The sequence below is a fragment of the Pleurodeles waltl genome, chromosome 5, assembly GCF_031143425.1.
Source record: "Pleurodeles waltl isolate 20211129_DDA chromosome 5, aPleWal1.hap1.20221129, whole genome shotgun sequence".
NCBI lineage: Eukaryota > Metazoa > Chordata > Amphibia > Caudata > Salamandridae > Pleurodeles > Pleurodeles waltl.
The window spans coordinates 1,365,526,793-1,365,546,909 of NC_090444.1; positions in this window are offsets into that span (position 1 = coordinate 1,365,526,793).

Here is a 20,117-nt window from a genome sequence, read left to right on the forward strand (position 1 = left end):
CACTGCGTTCACCCTGTCGACTATTCTTCGCCATAGCTCCATCTTCCTTGCAATTGAGGTGTGCTGCACCTGTGCTCCAAATAGCTGTGGCTCTATCCCGACGATTTCCTCCACCATGACCCTGAACTCCTCCTCCGAGAACCTGGGGTGTCTTTGCCGTGCCAGGGGGTGGTGTGGGTGATGTGTGAGGTGGAGTGTGTGGTGATAAGTGTGGTGATATGTAGTGGTGGGTGGTGTTTTGTGCGTGGAAGTTGTGTGGGTGATGGTGTTGTGTGCCTGTGGATGCTGTTGTTCTTGCTGGTGCTCTCTCTCTGGCCTTCTTTCGGAATTTTTGGTCGTAGGGGTTTGTGGGTGATGTGGGTGTCTGTTTTATATTGTATTGGGTGTGTGGGAGTGGTGTGTGTATGTTTATCAGGTGTGTGTATTTCGAATTGTCCAATATGGCAGTGTTTTGTAGAAGTGTGTGTATTTTGAGCGCAGCGGTGTCAGCTAACAATCATGCAGCACATCCTGCGCCAATGCCAGGGATACAAATGTTAGTGTACAGGATGGAAATCTAGGGCCACATGATCTGCAAGTTATAAATGAATACATGAGTGTGTATACTAGGTTCAGACAAGTGATTCACTGATTTACATGTCTGTGTAACATACTTGCATCATCAGTCCTAGGTACACTATTCACAAACCCATGCCTGTGTTTGAGGGTGGGGGTGGATGAACAACTAACAATTTCAAACAACATTGACACCCAGGAAGCTATAGAAAGTTGGACATGTGTTTGGCTCTACACACACACCACAGGTAAGATCTATCAACAAATAGGAGACAGCAAACCCTTGACCAATCCCAGCGCCACACATGTCTGGAAATGCAGACCTTTGTCCACATCATATACTTCCAGTAAGGCATGACCTACAACAGACACAGAGTTGCAAGAACACCCATGGTCATGATTTGCATGGACACCTAGGCCATTGCACTCAAGTGCCACATACTTGTAGCACTACATGTGGAGCTACATGCTGCTAGGAAGTTCACCCTACAGTTTCAAAAGTACTTTGGTGAATAGGGAAGCAGAAGTCTGTGGGTAAGCATTTTGCAGCCCCATTCTGGGAGAATGTGGGTCTGACAGGCTGGCTAAATCTGAGATTAGTTCCAGTGTTACTCTTGTTGATACAAGTGTTCTCCACATAACTCACCCCAGTTCACATTGCGGGGCCTACAGGAATGACCTAGAATCCCTAGATAAGACAATAGAATAAGCATTGGCAAACTCCAAAATGCTTAGAAAATGAAATCCCACTCATGGAACAAGACACATGATAGGCCAGCGCATCATACCTTGCTATGTGTTCAACACACAGGAGTCCATCACACATCACCAGCAAACACAACACATAACAGACATATCAACACTTACTGGAGTTGTCGGGGTCCTCAAATGAAGCCACCTCGCCCATAGTGTAGGGTGCTGGTCCACCAGTAAGGCATGGAAGGAAGAAATGTGCTCAAAATCTGTGCACTGTCCAACAATTCCAAAGACATAAACTATGTGTAAGATGATATAAGTAATTAAAGGCACTCAGACATGATGATACTGCATCCGATATAGCATGGCTAACATGTACATAGCATGGGTCTCTTGTGACAATTACACACATATCTGCACACATGCATTGGCCCTAACTATCAGGTGGTGGCAAACATGCTCCTTCATTAGTGAGCAGACATAATAATGACGTGTATTTGTCTCATCATGTACATCCAAGAGAGACATCCAAAGCCTGGTTACTTGAGGACTGCATTACCAGTCAAACAGCCTATGTACATGATTTGTACTCACCAACAGGGCCACCAATCACTATTCCCAGGTGGTCCATCAGATCTTGCTCCCTGGTGATGAGGTCAGCCCAGCCATGCTTCAGCTGGTGGTCATTCCTCTGGCTCCCATACACGAGCTGTAAGTGATGCAGGACCTTTCCCCAGCGGATTCGTCGCACCTCAGTGTGATACCCCTGTATCACCCTGCCTTGATCATCAGTAGGAGGAAATGGCACACCAGCCATATAAACCCCCCAAGCTCCTCCTCACCCATCCTGCCAAGACATGGCCTACCCAACATCTTAGCACCGAAAAGGGGAATAGCGGATAAAAAAGAAAAAAGGAGAAAAGGCACATTTATGACACATAGGTACAATGTACAGAGGGGCAGGGACTTTTGTAAGCCCTTGTGTTGTTACAGTTTCTTCATTTGATATGGCCCAGCTATGGTGATTTGCACCAACCATACAGATATGAACCCATGTGCATACCTTTGACCTGCCATCCCTAAACGAAAGGTGGAACACCAAACACCAAATGCCAGTGTAAGATGTTAGCTGAGGGCACCTTACACGTTTTCCCTATGTTTCCAAATCCAGATCTGACATGTATCCAAAATGATGAAGGACCACAATAATCCCTAACATTCATAGAACTTCCAAAAACGCTTTCCTTACACACTCACCAGACACACATGAGACATATGTCTGGGCCACATTGCTATCATCAATTGACGTGAAGCCAGCACTCAATTTCTGCATCATGTAGTGTTTAGAAAGTCAGTCTAGCTATTTCATCAACAAAGGTTGCCAATATTTTAGAAAATCTATACTTCACTGCCAAATGTGACCTATATAGACATGACTGGCTCCTAATTTGGGTTGCTGTCTGACACAAAGGCAGCACCAAATTACATTAAGCAAAAATATTCTGTAAGTTTGCAGAGCACGTGCTTCCTGACAGCTAGCAATTGTGGTCCTTCACATAGTCCATCAATGACCCTGTATGTTTCCGAAGCATTCCACACAGTCAGCAACTTAGCTGGCAGATATTGTACAAATCATCTGATGTCACTACAGAGCTTTTAATTGTGCACATTTACATGATTTGTACTCACCAACAGGGCCACCAATCACTATTCCCAGGTGGTCCATCAGATCTTGCTCCCTGGTGATGAGGTCAGCCCAGCCATGCTTCAGCTGGTGGTCATTCCTCTGGCTCCCATACACGAGCTGTAAGTGATGCAGGACCTTTCCCCAGCGGATTCGTCGCACCTCAGTGTGATACCCCTGTATCACCCTGCCTTGATCATCAGTAGGAGGAAATGGCACACCAGCCATATAAACCCCCAAGCTCCTCCTCACCCATCCTGCCAAGACATGGCCTACCCAACATCTTAGCACCGAAAAGGGGAATAGCGGATAAAAAAGAAAAAAGGAGAAAAGGGAGAAAGTAGAAGTACAAAAAAGTAAACTTAACAACTAAAAGAGCCCAACTATCCCCAAACTAGCACTACCCACAACAGACTCCCACAAACAACAAAGACAATACAATACAGGACAATTGTACACAAAACACACTCAAACAGTATACAACAACAATATTTATTTCACAAACTAACAAGTAATGGAGCACACAGGAGACAAAAGCACAATTTCACTGGACAAAACTCAGAACACAGCCACACAGTCTAGAACAATCACAGACTGCAAAGTGAAAGTGAAAGTACACCCACTGTACATAATCTGTGAATAGGATAGCCTATTACATCACTTCCTGCATAAAATGACCGACATTTTTATCATTATGCGTCATATTTTTTGCCGCATACAGTATGTGCGTCATTTTTTTTGACGCACAGGAGTCAAAAGTAGGCCGAATCCATATATTTGTAAATAGTCTTAACACTTAACCAATTTCAGGGCATTATGCGTCATTTTTCGGGCATAATCATCATTTTTTGACACTCAAGCATCATTTTTGGACGCGTGTGCATCAAAATTTCAGGGCATGAACTGGTTTTGGGTATTTTTTCCATTTTAATGAAATGTTACATGTGGGACACAACTGAGATAGGCTGATTGCACCCACTTTGGTGTTGATGGTGTATGTTCACATGTGAGACATCATACTGCTACGGACCATAACCCGCTACTTCCTTAACAGGATTTTCACGCTTGACTGACGCTCTAGATGGCCATATGTGTGGCGTACATACATGTATTGCACAATTTGGGCATGTTTGGCATCAGGGGAGGATAGCAAGGTGACGCACATGAGTACAATACTTCAATGGCTATGGCTCAATGTGTGTGCAGTGGCTACTAATGTATTAGTCGACCCAGTGTGTGTGCATCACAAGATGCATTATTGCAAATATGCTTGTATGAATGTGAAATCAATGTGTCCAATCCTTAGATGCAAGTCATTGTGGAAATGAGAGAGGACATGTGCTAGTCATACATGTAGCAACATCTGTTGTGTGCACTTACAAGATTTTGGGTAACGTAGACACCACAAATGACAAAGCATGCACAGGATAGATGGTAGATGCTTGCTCATGTCAATGGTCTACAAGTTGGCCATCCCATGTCCTAGAAATTTGGTAACTGCTTCCTAGGCACTTGTTGGTGAACCCACAGTGAGTCAGGCACATGCATAGACGAAGTGGGTACCATGTTATTGGCACAGACAGCCAAAGGTGAACCAAAAATGTAATATGACGCCACAGTTGTGGTCATATGACTGAGCCACAACTCTCCAGTGGCAGTGGTGGACTAGCAGACGAGGCAGCACATGTCCACATATTTCCAGTGATCAATTACACAGAGGTGTCTTGTTCATGTGTGTGGTCCAATGTTGATCCTGTATATTTTTAGGGGTCTATGTTGTCACAGTTACGTCCAGGTCTCATCATGAGTCAGTGTCAGCTATTCCTGTATCTACTGAGTAACCTTCGGAGATCAATGTGAGTAAAGTGGATGAGGACATGAGAAACTACATGGGGATGGTCCCACCCTGTCACTGAAGACGTGTAATGAGACTGTCAACAGGGCAACCTTGGTGTGCTGAGTGAGATGATGTCTCAGGTGTCATGTTCCGGCAGGTGTCATTACAACATTTGTACACAGGTTGGCCTGTGAAGTTCCCACTGCATCTGGGAACATCATAACCTCTGTGTTGATTAATGTAGCAGCTATTCAGCATGCACAGCCCATCAATATGTTGTGAGCAATGTGATTCAGCGTGTGATTTGTCAGGGTCCTAATATGTGTGGACTTTTCAGGCACATTATCAGAGGTAGCTGGCTCTGCTGGAGGCACCATACCCAATCCCTGCATACGGCCCTGGTACACTGTCACACTTTGTCGTTCATGCATACATGAGACCCAGACAAGGGATGGGCCATGATTTTGGTATTCAAAGACAATTTTACTAATATGCTACAATTAAAAAGCAGATGATGCTATACAATGTATTTGGGTATGCATTGATGAAGCACATGACAAAATACCCTCTGAGGAATGAGAGGTTTGCTAACGCAAGTGTGGTACATATGTAGCCACAAGGAACCTTTAGGGTAACGCACAGACAGGTGCCAGTCAGGCTGACAGGATGCAGGGTCAAACTGGATCCAGCAATTTCACAAGGTGCATAATCAGTGGTCTGACTAAGACTGGTCGGAGGAAGAACAAGACAGTTGACATGGAAAACTGTGTATGTCCTGTGTTTTTGAAGGTGACACATAAACCCAAGGGCTTTGTTACACAGCTTAATTAGTAGCAATGCATAACAGTGTATTTGATGTGCATGGGGATGATCACAGGTGTGTGCTGCATCAGTTTCTCACAAGTCCTGTATATGAGATTTGAATTCAAATCACCAACAATACCTTTCACACGGGAAGCAATATACAGGTGATAACAGGGCTTAGAAACTACAAGCCAGTGTATTAATTGACCTGATGTCCATGCAGTCAGATGTACTATGACAATGGCATAACATAGGAAAGGGTGTAGCACACAGGATTAGTATTGTTTGTCTGTGTGTGTAGAGGCGGGAATATCAGGTACACATCTTACCATTCCAGGGACCTCTTCAGACAGGTGGATTGTGACCAGGAGCATGGGTGTGTCAGGAGTTAGGAAATGGGCTGACATGTACATGGAATGTCATTTGCGCAATGGTTGGCATAGGTGTGGGACTTGTGCTGTCTATGCTCGTCTTATATGGAACTCTAGTCACAGATAGTCCTTGCAAAGATCGTGCAGCTGGGCTTACTGCTATCAAGGGTCTGGTCATGCATTCCTGTTACCAATGCAATAGCACATCAACTGCCTCATGTATGAGGCTTGTTTTCCCCTTATTGACTGATGGTGCTTTAGTTGTGTGCCATATGCTGCGATGAACCATGTTGCCAACATGTATGTGTGAAACATATGTGGTCCTCTGCTATTGCCCTTCAAAGGTGAAATGTACAGGATATATGTCATTTACAGTGTGTGTGTATGTGACTGTTGTATGATATGCATCAAAATTGCTCTGGGATTTTCGGCGTCCTGATCGGTATATCAGCAATGGTCCTTGAGGCTACACTCTTATTCTGATAGTTAGAGATAAAGGTGAGGAAAAATTATTACCCAGACCATGATATGGTGATTATTATCGGTGTTTATTTACATTAGTTAATACAGTGGTGATTAGTTTTAAAAGAAATTGTTCATGATATGTTGGCGCCTACGCACTCCAGCAGCCGTGTTTTGTTGTTCCCCCTCATGTTGCAGGCCACCATCCTCCTCTTTCTCCTCTTCAGGCATGTGTGGCTCTGGTTCCAAGAGGGGAATGTTCCTTCTCATGCAAATGTTGTGCAGGATGGCACATGTTAGAATGATCATACAGACCATTTCAGGGGAATATAGGAGGCTACCACCAGTGATGTTGAGGCACCTGAATCTCGACTTAAGGATGCCGAAGGTCCTCTCGACTATGCTGCGTGTCCTCCTATGTGCGTCATTGTAGGCACGCTCTGCTGCAGTGCTTGGGTTGCCAAATGGTGTCATTATCCAGGGCTGGATCGCATACCCCTAATCAGCTGAAAAAGTAAATGAATGGGATCATGTTGATGTAGCTTGCCCCATTGAAATCACCTTGCATGGCAGTAGTTGTCTTGTGTTGTCTGTGACTCTTTTGTATTATAGTGCTCCTTCTTAGGCTTGTAGGATGTCTGCATTGTATTGTTTCCTTGGCTGAACAAGTGTTTGGCTGCTGACCGGTTGTCAGCAGTATGTTTTGGGATTTGCAGTACAGTGTGAACTCCCTAGAATAGTGACTTGCGATACAGGTGTACCTGTGTCTTCACTGGGGGTGAGATGATAGTTCCATACACAGATTAATTTTGACAGTGTTGTTAACACGTTCACATCAATATACCCTGGACATCCCATACCTTTAGACTTATGCAATGGATTAATTTAAACATCAGTGATACGCTTACATTTTGCAAGGTGACAATTAGGCAAACCACTCCAAACGTTGTGATCATTGACGTCTTAACATTAGACTGTACACTAATTTCAGATGTGTGACAGGTTCAATGCAGACCTATGAAACATGGCTAGCGATGTCACGACCTCAGTGTGTTCCTGTCGACATGTTGCTGCTGTGGTGTATGTGTTGTGTGTCCTAGAGGGTTGCTGTGCAGTGTGTATATAAGTAGGTTTCTGTACTTACAAACAAGTAGTCCATTGCCATACCGTCCATCCTGGAAGTGCTGATTTATGGTAGAGTGACGGAAGGTGAATGAGTCATGAACACTCCCAGGATATTTTGCCACGATGTTGGTGATCAATCCTTGGTGATCAACAATGGCCTGCACATTGATGGAATGTGTGTGCTTCCTGTTGCGGTAGAGGTGCTCAGTTGCATCAGGTGGCACAAGGCGTACATGTGTGCAGTTGATGGCATCAAGGATGTGTGGGAAGCCACTAATGAGGTAAAACCCCTGTTTTGTCTCCTGCTGCTTCTGCAGTGTGTTTAGGAAGCGGATGTGGCGGGGTGTGAGTCCAATGATGGCATCCAGTACTTGGGCAAAAAGGCAGGAAATGATGGCTTTGATATTCCGGCAACCAGGGCACCAGTTGTTTGAAAAGAGCCACTTGCCAACATGTGAAGTACAGCTAGCAGCTTGGTTTCTGTTGGGATGGTGCGGGGTGTCAGCAAGGTGGGTGCCAACTGTGGCTCTGTTTCGCAGCAGCTGCTGAATGGCCTGCCAGTTCAACCTGTACCTCTGGATGATGTCATGTTCCTGGAGGCCATGAAGGGTTGTTCTGGTGAAGAATATTCTCTCCTGCCTTTGGGGTCCCCGCTGGTGTTGTGGTAGCTGTTGTTGTTGTTGCTGGGCTCTGCGTCTGCATGCACGCTGGATGAGAAGCACCTCCATGTCTACCTTTTGCTGCTCTGCTGTTGCTTCTGTGTGTTCTGATTAAATACAGGTGTGTTTGCCCCCATTTTAATGCATGCCCTGACCCAGGCATTCATTTTTGACGCAAATCGGGCTGTGTGTCATTTTCCGGCTCCACCTCCCGGCCGTGCAGGATTTTTTTGCCCGGAAGCATAAATACGACGCACAGCCGTTTAAGTCATTTTTTGGATGGGAATGCCTACCTTGCATATGATTAACGCAAGGCGGGTTGCCGCATCCAAAAAATGACGCACACGGCGGGATTTGACGTCTGCAGGCTCGGGCGTCAAAGTTTAAATATGGGGCAAGGTTTGCACTGAATGTGCGTCAAAATGTTTGACGCACATTCGGCGCAGACAGAGTATAAATATGCCCCTAAGGGTTTTGTCTCGATACTCAGGTGAGTGGTTTCATGTCATTATCAATCTTCAGAGGAGCATTTATGAATGTGGCCGGCCCCGGGGGGTTTCACCAAAGGAGAGGAGGTCCCATCGATCATTTTGAATATGGCGGCTGCGTTTCTCAATTAATAACTTTAAACTTTGAGCTGTCGCACACTGTTACATCCACACAACTCTTTGAAGCTCAAGCATGTTTTATTATGCCACCAGAAAAAAGGCCTTTGAAATATTCATATGCTGCTCAAATGAAGGCTGAATTTTGGAAGTTCTTCCTGCTCATGCACGTATCTTTCCTACCTAAGACACAAAAGGCCCCAAGAAGTTCAGACACTGTACCTGTTATAATTAGAGCTTTATTACTGAGTTTTCTTTTCTTTAACAAGTTTTTCTTCACATGACAATTGAGTGAATCCAATTTTAATCACTCAGGTCATCTGTGACTTATGCTTCTATTCCAAACGCTACAGGTGTGTTTTTTCCTGCAAATAAAGAAAACTAAATGACTCACTGGAATTTTACTATAAATGGGGAAAATAAGAAATCTTAAGATCTCTGCCACTTCAAAAAACATTATTTTATTAGACTCAAACTCTACTCATAATGACATGGATGATACTACTTCACAGAAGATTGATTCCCACTCAAGCACCACCCCTAAACTTCCCTCATCAAAGAAATTGCTGTTGGAATCAAACAAAAGACCAAAAAATGAACCACCATCTCCTGTGAAATCCTCCTCTGCATTTATGGATGTAATTCTTGAGGAAATTAGAGCAATGAAACCCTTTATGGAAGAGACGACTAAGACATTGCAGCATTTGGATGATAAATGGTTATCTCCAGAATCCTGAGTCCTAATAGTGGAATAAAAAAACCAAAAAACTTTCAACTTTAGACTACACGTATCTCCCATTTGGAATCGGAAACCTCTCTTCTCAAAAAACATACAGAAGACCTTAAAAACTAAAATCGCAGAAATAATCTACGTATATATGGACTACCTGAGAATATTGAAGGCTCTAACCCAGCTGCCTACTTCCACACTTTCTGGCCAAAGCTTCTTGATATGTCTACTACTACTCCTCTCAATATGTAAAGAGCATATAGGCTTGGCCTCAGAGTTTCCACAAAACCAAGAAGAATTATTTTATTTTTCCTGCAATATACTTACTTATTGCAAAATATGTCAGCTGTTAAAGCCAGAAGCCAGAAAACAAAGTCTCTGGGATGGCTACAGATTGTTCTTTTCTTAAGACATAGCAAAAACCACTGCAGATAACTGTAAACAATTCCTAGACATACAACCTCAACTAAAACCTATGAACGCCAGATATGGTTTCATTCATCCATGATTATTTAAAGTGACATACAAAAAAAAAACCCTACTTGTGAAGATCCTGCTGCACTTAAACTCTTTCTCCAACAACACGGAACCAATGATATAAACACTTCAAGAATTACTTGACTGTCATTGATCTTTATTTCCCATTTCTGTTTATCTTTGCAATCATAAGGTAATAGTTTTGTTTTTTACATACTTGTTATAATGTTCTTTATAGCAAAATTCAACACTGAATTATCTTCTTCTCATGATACAGGTGTATATTTTCGCATCCTGTGAGGTTTCAACTTTATGTGATCTCTCTACTCACATCAAGGCTACCCTGCCATCATGTGAAGTTCAGATGTCATCGTCTTCTGGTTTTGTCACCCTCCCTCTCCTTTTGTGTTTTATAGATATGTTTTTCAGTAGTCATCTGTATTGCTAGTTTTATACTCATATTTTTCTTTGTAATTGTACTCCACTCTTTCTCCTTCCTCGTCTTTCTTCTTAAGTCTCCTTTTACCCTCACTTTCATCATTGAACAAAACTTTGCAATCATACACTACTTGATTCTTATTCTACTTAATCTCAGTACTATAGACTTTCTATTTGTTCATGCTACTATTCTGAAAATCCATTCGGGGTTACCACATGGAATATTAAAGGGTTAGTGTTGGACCTGGACCTTTTTGCAGGGGCATCTCAAAGTATTTGCCTTCCTCCTTCTATTTTCTCTGACCTCTTTTTGTGTTGCTCTAGGACTCAGATCACTTTATTGCTGCTGATCAGTGTTAAAGTGCTTGCGCACTCCCTTCTACATTTGGTATGATTGGCTTACACCTAATTGGCACATTTAATTTACCTGTATGTCCCTTGTACAGTGGCGTCCCTAGACCCAGGGCTAGTAAATTAAATGCTATCAGTGGGCCTGCAGCGCAGCTTACGCCACCCACAGAAGTAGCCTTTCAATCCTGCATGTGCAGTTTACTGCCACCGGTATGTGGCATCTAAATTTACTTACCAGGCCTTGAACATACCCTTTTACAACATATAATTCACCCCTAAGGTAGGCCCTAGCTAGCCCTATGGGCATGTATGTAAAAGGTAGGACATATGTCTTTATGTATTATGGCCCATATTTATACTTTTTGGCGCAAACCTGCACTAACGCAGGTTTGCGTCAAAAAGTATACCGCCGGCTAGCACCATTCCTAGACACCTGCTGGCCACCATAATTATGGAATGGCGGTAGCCGGCGCTAAGGCCCTGTTAGCGTCTTTGGAATGGACGCTAACGGGGCAAGGAGGCATAGGGGGAACCAGGGCTTGTGCGTGAAATTATGGTGCTACACTGTTTAGAGGCAAAAAATTGCCTCTAAGCAATGTAGCACCATTTCTGGCACACAAGCCCCATGGACATGGCTCCTTTCTTAGTAAAGACAGGAGCCACGCCCACCACCCCATTGGCCATGTCCAGGGGACGAATGTCCCCTGGGCATGGTCACTGGGCACAGTGCCATGCAGGGGGCCCCAATTCAGGGCCCCGAGCGGCGTTTGGCAAAAAAAACAATACTCACCTGGACTTACCTTAGTTGGGTCCCCCATCCGTAGTTGACCTCCTAGTGTGGTTAGGGGTGGGTAGGGGTGTCCCTGGGGGCAGGGAAGGGCACCTCTGGGCAATTTCCATGGTCTCTGACCAGAGAAATATGCCTACAGGTCCCCTTACGCCTGCCCAGATCCAGGCGTTAAATAATGGCACTAATCAAGCTTAGCGCCATTATTTAAGGCCCCCATCTTCCCGTGCTGGATTTTAGCACAGGGGATAAATATGGCGCAAAGGCCATATCATCCTTTTCTGGACGGGAACGCCCACCTTGCATCTCATTGACACAAGGTAGGTTTTCCCCTCCAGAAAATGATGTAAACTCCATAACTTTGGCGCTAGATGTGTCTAGCACCAAAGTATAAATATGGAGTTAGGTTTGCGCTGAATTAACGTAAAACAAATGGCGCTAATTCAGCACAAACCAAGTATAAATATGGGCCTATATGTCCTGGTAGTGACAAACAGCCTGTAGGAAGCTGGCCTGGTGTGTGGTGGGTACCTATGCTACTTACACCTCATACCAGGTCCCGGTATTCCGTATTAGTATAGTGTAGGCAGTGTCTAGAAGCCATGCTCTCTAGAAGTAGCAGTGGATAAGCAGCCAAGGCTTATCTAGGAGACATGCAAGTCACATAGCACTTACACACATGAAAGAATATGCTCAATGTTACAAAAATAAAGGTACTTTATTATGGTAACACAACACCAAAAATACTATAGAGACACTACTCCCTTAGGAGGTAAGTAATACCCAAGTTATGTACACTAGTTGACAGAAATAGGCATAAGGATAGTTAGAAAACAGGGCAAACAGTGTAAAACACAATAGAGAATAGTGGGCCTAGGGGTAGCACAAACTATATACTAAAAAAAATGGATTGCGAGAGTGTCACCCCCACCTAGGTAAGTGGAGTGTGTAGAGGGGCGCTGGGGGTACCAGGAAAGAACAAAGATAAGTACCACAACACCCTCCAGCAGCTAGGAAATCAGGAGTAAATTATTAGAATTTCCCTAGATCACCCACTTAGAAGAAAAGAAGAGAATTGCAAAACCTAGAGATGACTGCAAGAAACCAACAGTGGATTCCTGAAGAGGAAGACCTGTGGAAAGAGAGGACCAAGTCCAGAAGACACAGCAGAGTCCAGTGCGGCCAAGAGCCCCTACCCACTGAGCTGAGGATAGCAGGAGTTGGTCAACGGTGAGGTAGGAAAATCAGCACTGCAGCCCTGGAATTGGAGTGGAGTTCCCGGACGATGCAGATGATGTCTGATGCTGGAAGGAAGATTACAGTCTGGTTTGCGTGTCCAGATTCCACCAACAAGCCTTGGCACAGGCAAAACTCTCTGTAGGCCGAAAGTGGTGCTGTTGGGAACCAGCAAGGCCCAGGAGGACACAAGTCAGGAGGGGAAGTCAGAGGGGGTCCCTCAGTGTGACAGAGAGCCCACAGAAGCACAGGCAGCACACACAGGACTCCCACAGGACGGGGACAATGAAGTTGCAAAAGGAGCCCATGCAACACTATGGCAAGGTGTCCCATGTCACGGAAGAGCCATTCAGAGAGCTGTGCATCGAGTACTGGGGGCTAGAGCTACACAATGTCTGAAGACCCCTTGGAAGAAGTGCCAACAAGCCTTGGCAGCTGCAAAAGATGCGGTGCACGGGGGTACTGTCCTGGGTGGGAAGGCAAGGGCTTACCTCCATCAAAGTTGGGCAGCTAATAGAGAGTACTCTCTGAACCACTTCTGACCACCACCCGTGTTGCAGGATCCATGCAGCTCAGCAGGAGAAGGGATCCACTGAGGCAGTCGTCATTGCAGTTAGTGCCTGCAGATGCAGAGGAGTGATTCTTTCACACAAAGAAGATTTCTTCTTCTTTCCTGTGGAGAATGAAGACGGGCTGTCCTCAGAGGATGTACTACTGGGGAAATGTTGCAGAACCTGGATGGAGCAGGGGAAATAATGTTGTAGGTGAAATCTTAGTCTTTGTTGCAGATTGTCAGGTCCTGGAGAGTCCAGGTGCAGTTTCTTTGGTCAGAAGTCAAAGTAAGGGATGCAAAGGAATCCTGCTGGAATCTTGCAAGCTGAATCTGAGGAACCTCTCAAAAGAAAGACCCTAAATAGCCCTGAAAGGGGGATTGATCACGTAGCTAGGTGACCATCTATCAGGAGGGGGCTCTGACGTCACTTGCCTGACCTGGCCACTCAGATGCTCCAGAGTTCCCTGCCAATCTTGGATTCAAGATGGCAAAACCCAGGGTCCCTCTGGAGGAGCTCTGGGCACCACCTGTGGGGTGGTGATGGACAAGGTAGTGGTCACTTTCCTTTCCATTATCCAGTTTCACTCCAGTGCAGGGACTGGGGGTCCCTGAGCCAGTGTGGACTGGTGTATGCATGGAGGGCACCAAATGTGCCCTTCAAAGCAAACCAGTGGCTTGGGACAGCTACCCCTCCCAAGCCAGTCACACCTATTTCCAAAGGGAGAGGGTGTAACACCCCTCTCCCAAAGGAAATCCTTTGTTCTGCCTCCCTGGGCTCGAGCTGCCCAAGCAACAGGAAGGCAGAAACCTGTTTGTGAGGTGGCAGCAGCTTGGGCTGCCTGGAAAACCTCAAAAGGTTGTTGGAGCAATGCTGGGGATCCTCTAAGGAGCCCCCATAGTTCATGGAATCGTACAACCAATAACTGCAAAAGTATTGGGGTATGATTCCAACATGTTTGATACCAAACATGCCTAGGTTCAGAGTTACCATTATGTAGCTGGACATAAGTAGTAACCTATGTCCAGTACACGCGTAAAATGACATCCCCACACTCACAAAGTCCAGGAGAATGGATCTGGAGTTTGGGGGGCACTTCTGCTAGTGCCAGGATACTCTTACACACAGGTGCCTGCACCCTGCCCTCTGGGCTGAGAGGTCCTACCATAGGGGTGACTTATAGTGACCTGTGCAGTGACCTATTGTGAAAACAATTGCAAGCATGCAGAACCCTTTGTATGGACTCCATGTGGGTGGCAGAATAACTGCTGAAGCCCATAGGGATCCCCTGGAGCCCGGGTACCATATACTAGGGGCTTACATGGGAACACCAGTATGCCAATTTCAGAATGAAATACAGAGAGCGAATATAATCAATGGGGCCCTGGTTAGCAGGACCCCAGTGAGCACAGTCAAACACACTGACATCAGGCAGAAAAAGGGGGTAACCATGCCAAGAAAGAGGGTACTTTCCTACACAGCCTACTTGGTTTCTCACTACTGTGGGTGCAGCCTCCCTCATAGGATTGCATTGGAAATACCCTAACATATGTCTAAGTGGTATTGTCTGAACTATGAGGGGTGGCGTAAGCATGTTGGTATGGTTGTAATGGTAGTGAGAAATGCTGCTTACTGGTGTAGGTGGATTTTTTATTACCATTATAGAAATGCCACTTATAAAAAGTGGGCATTTCTCTGTGCTTATAGCTCAGGTGTTTTGCAGCTTGACTCCAATCCACATCTGGGGCAGAGTGACAGCTGGGCTTTGTGCATAATTTTCAGACAGCCTGTACACAGGGAGGGTGGAGGTGTCACAAGAGTGCATCTACATATTGAATGGTCTTCCTGGGCTGAGAGGAGGAGAGGCGGGACACACCTGCATTTATAAAGGCTGTGCCCTGACCTCACACAAAGGGCTTGTTTACCCCTACTGATGTCTGGAGCCAGTGCTGGAGGAGAAAGGGGACATTCCTCGAACCGGTTAGTGTTGTTTGGAACTCCCTCCCCTTTTGTGGAACCTGCCCAAAATGAATATAAGTTCTAGACACTAATGGACTAATGAAGTGGACACCGGATGCTGATGGAAGGACTCGTCAGGAACCTCCTTGAGACTGTTCCGCTGTTGTGCTGACCTGTGGCCTGGGAGGTCACTGAGAGTGACTGCCACTACCTGTGAACCCTTGTGCTGGCCTGCTTGATTGGGCCCTGCAGTCTTGTGCCCCCATTGCTGTCTCCAGGGGCTGGGTGGTGTGCCCCCTTCCCCCTGCACTCACGTTCAGACAACCTGAGGGAAGTACTGTAGACTTTTCCCTGCTAAAGCGTAAAGAGTGCTCTGTGTTCCACTGCCTCAGTGCGAGGAATGCACCTTATTCCCTTGTGGTTCCCATGTCAGGAGAGCGCTCCACCTGTTGGCTTAACTGCATGATTTTATCTTGCCTTCCAAGCGTGTGAAGGGCGCTATATTTTATTTGTTTCCAATCGTGTGAAGAGCGCTGCATTTTACTTTTCATAAGTGTGTGAAGAACACTCCCCTTTGTCCTCCTAAGTGCATAGAAGTGCCCCTGCATCACCCGGTGGATGTCCCCCACGCAGGAGAAATCGAGGAGAGCAATCAGCATTGATTTTTCAAGCCGGCACCTGCTTCAGTGCGGTAATTGCCGCGACCCAAGCCGCCTGGAGAAGAGAAGTGCTACGGCTGTCTGACACCTCCCACAAGACTGCTGCCGGAGGCCGAGCTGGTGAGGATGGGTTAGTGGCCCCTGAAAGTACACAGGCAGGAGCGGAGTGCTGTCCCCGCCCTGGGACACACTTCCTCAGGCATTTCTCCCTGCAGTGGGAGTTAGGTGTGCCCTTCTGATCTTCTTCTGTCCGACACCGGGCAGGAGGGGGGCTCTCAACAGAGGTCCCGTCTGGTGGGGGGTTACGTGTTGAGGCAGCCCCCATGAGAGGATTGGGGTCGCCTCCCGGATAGCTCCCACATCGGCTGCCCACCTTTCCGGGCACAACATAGTTTGTGCAGTGAGCAGGATGGGGTGGCTACCCAGGACGGAGGTCCCAATCCTGCTAGAGTGATTAGGTACTTTACCACATTTCCTGCAATAGGTGCAAGAGAGCGCTGCATTCCATGTATTATCAAAGGGCCATTTGTGGTTTACGTGCCCCCTGATTCATGGTGGTATGACTGGGAGTGTGCACTACTGGGAGGGGGTACTGAGCAAGGTATAGGGAGGAATGTTTTCATGATAGATGTATCCAGAGTGATATCTCGGTATACATAATATCGTGTTTTCTATGACATGAGCATTTACCTTGGCAGTACTGTTCTACCTGACATTGGCAACATAGAAATGTTTCTCTGCTTTGGGTGTATTCATAATTATTTCTTGGCATCTCTGATACGAAGATTATCCTTACGTGCATTTTTGGTGGTAATAACAACCTGACTATTGCTTGTGTTGCAGAATACTGTAGTGAATCCTAGTTTGTTTTAACGGGATAACAGGAGTTAGCTTAGCCGTAGGCTTGTAAACTTGTGCCCCCGTCACCTAGTGACTTTTAACCTACTTAGCTTGCTCTGTCTTAGTCCATTTAATTATTTATTTCCTTTAAGATGGCGGCCTTGTTTATAGTTAGGCCACTTGTTATGAGTTTTATTATCAGTGTCACTGCACCAAGGCGTCAAGATCAAGCACGAAAGACAAACAAACAGTAGTTGTTCACACTTAGGGATTTTCCCTCCCTATACTTTCGAGGGATTGTTGATATTAATTGCCGTCCCAAGCATGCCTGTTATCTATTGTTTTGAATTACACCTACGTCAGGGGACCTTGTAGATCTGTATAAATACATCACACTTTAGACAGATAATCAGAGGGATTCCGACCAGAAGGCATCGCCACCATCGCTGATACCGATGCTGCAGTCATCTTGACGCTGACCCAGTCTTCGTGTCCCTGCGGAGTCTGAGATAGAGACCTCATTCCAAGGTAACGAGGGTTGGGGCTCCTCTCATGGACCCGGCTTTGGCAGATTAGGTTTAACAAACCCAACTCTCCTTTAGGTAGGAGGTTAGGCCTATTCTCATTAGGGTATTAGGGCATATTCCATCTTATACATACATATATATTTCTTTCATATATTGCAAAATGGTGGGGGTCTTCATAACAATGACTCTCTTCTTCACAATACTGTTGCTTAGTATATTCATTATCCTAATCATTGCAGTTCATGCAACTTATCGCAAATTGCAGTTCTGTTAAATAAAAACTATTATAACTTCACTACATCTGTGTTATTGCCTTTGTTTGTATGAGACATAATATATCTGTGAGAAAAGGGTAATCTCCAATTAACCATGACATTCCCTGAGATATCTTATTTTTGAGTCCATGCGTAAGCGACTGCTACAAATCACCTTTTACTATTGTGTTTCTGGTGAGGTACTGCTAGTGAACAGGTAAGGTTTGCACAACAGTTACAACTAGTTGTAGGAAAAGACTTAGGGGGTTATTACAACTTTGGAGGAGGTGTTAATCCGTCCCAAAAGTGACGGTAAAGTGACGGATATACCACCAGCCGTATTACGAGTCCATTATATCCTATGGAACTCGTAATAAGGCTGGTGGTGTATCTGTCACTTTTGGGACGGATTAACACCTCCTCCAAAGTTGTAATAACCCCCTTAGTCACCTACAAATGAAAGTACTGTCATCCTGAGACCAGCAGTCTTGCTCAGAGCAAGAGTCCAAACTACGACAATACCAGTAACTTCTATGTATATTTGACTACTGCTGACTTTTGCAGAGTACTAGTAACCTGCGTGATGTTCTGACAACTGCTTGTGTACCAGAGCATTACTGATACATGTCGCTTTTGGTCTAATGCTGTATTATGCAATGCAGTTTATTTTTCTATAACTTTTTGTTGTGTTTCCTTTGTGGTGTATTTATTGCGTCATGTATGTTGTGTGTGTTGTGCAATCGCTTTACACATTGCCTCCTGGATAAGCCTGACTGCTCATGCCATGCTACCAAGAGAGTGAGCAGGGGTTATCTTGAATGTGTGACTCCTTTGCCCTGGCTAGAGTGGGTGAGTTAGGTCTGGTTTAGGTGCATACCCTAGCCAACAAGAAACCCCATTTCAAACAGTCACATAACCCTATTAAGCAGCATTACTTCAAGAAACACACCTTTCTGAACCAGAATTAATCAAACTAAAGAGATGTTGGGTAGGTAATGTGTTTGCTTCCCAAGCACTAGGAAAGACAAATGCAGTATTGATCCTTTGCTATAAAAAGTTAAATGTTATAGTTATTAACCAAGAGATTGATGTCACATTTCTCATTGATAACATACCTTTAACTATTTTCCACGTATATGGTCCAGTTTCGGTTGACAATCTATTTTGGAGAAATCTCTAAGAAATAGCTTTCATGCACTGACGATTATATTATTTTTGGTGGTGACTGCAATCAAATGCATGACCCCATATTGGACAAAAATTCAACAGTCAAATTCACTCATATTAAAATGCATTCACAATTAAAATCTGCCATTCAACACAGATCACTAGTTGACATTTGGAGGTACTGCCATTCAGACCTACAGGAATATACTTTTTTATTCTCCCCCGGCATCATACACAAACCTGCATAGATTATCGCTTTCTTAGTAAACCATTAACTCAACATGCACTTCAATCCGAAATATGATCTATCTTAATATCAGACCATGCACCAGGGTACGTTGACATTGATCTCATGCCCTTCTCACCACATGCAGGTAGATGGTGTTTCAATAATTCATTACTTTTAGATACTAAATTCACATCCCAGTTTGAAGCTTTTGCTTCTGGATTTTTTTATATTAATTCCACTCCTGATTCTTCTTTCATAATGGTTTGGGATCATGTTATGCAGCTGCAAGAGGTTTTATAATAAATAATGTTTCACAAAAGAAAGAATCGATGGAAGTGGTGCAGTCTAATCAATTACTTGATAAAATAAAAAAAATAGAATACACGTTATCATTCTAAAAAGGAACCTTTTTTACAGAATTTAATCAGCGCTAAATTCACTTTTAACACATTGACTGAATGCAACCTCCTCTTATTTATTGAAAAGTACTGCGCGTTATTATGGATGTCATAACAAAATGGGGGCATTGCTTGAAAACTATTTAAAAATTTGTAAAGAAAGAGCTAAAATAGAATCCTTATGTGCAAACACTGGATCTACTTTCTTTAAAGATAAGGGCATTTGAAATGAATTTGTTAACTTTTATAACAGTCTTTATACTCCAGAAACACAAGCTTTACAGTTAGGCTTGGTTGAAAACTTTCAAAGCATTGTGTCCCCTCCCTCACAACATATTGGTTTTGACCCCCTTGAAGCAGGTATCGCACTTTCAGAAATCACTGGTGCCGTTTTTCAATTGCATAGAGGGAAAGCTCCCGGGCATGATGGATTTACTATTGAATTCTGTAATCATTTTGCAAAACATCTTCTTCCCAACCTTTTACTGCTATAAAACTCATTTGTTACCAATGCTTCTTCTCAGGGATCTTTCCAAGAGGCCCTGATTTTTTTGATGCCAAAGGATAACAATGATCTTACCCAGTGTATGAATTACCGTCCTAGCTCTTTAGTTAATGCTGACTACAAAATGTATGCAAATATTTTAGCATTACATATATATCCTATTCTACCGTATATCATAGATCCTGAACAATCTGGTTTTGTAAAAGGACGA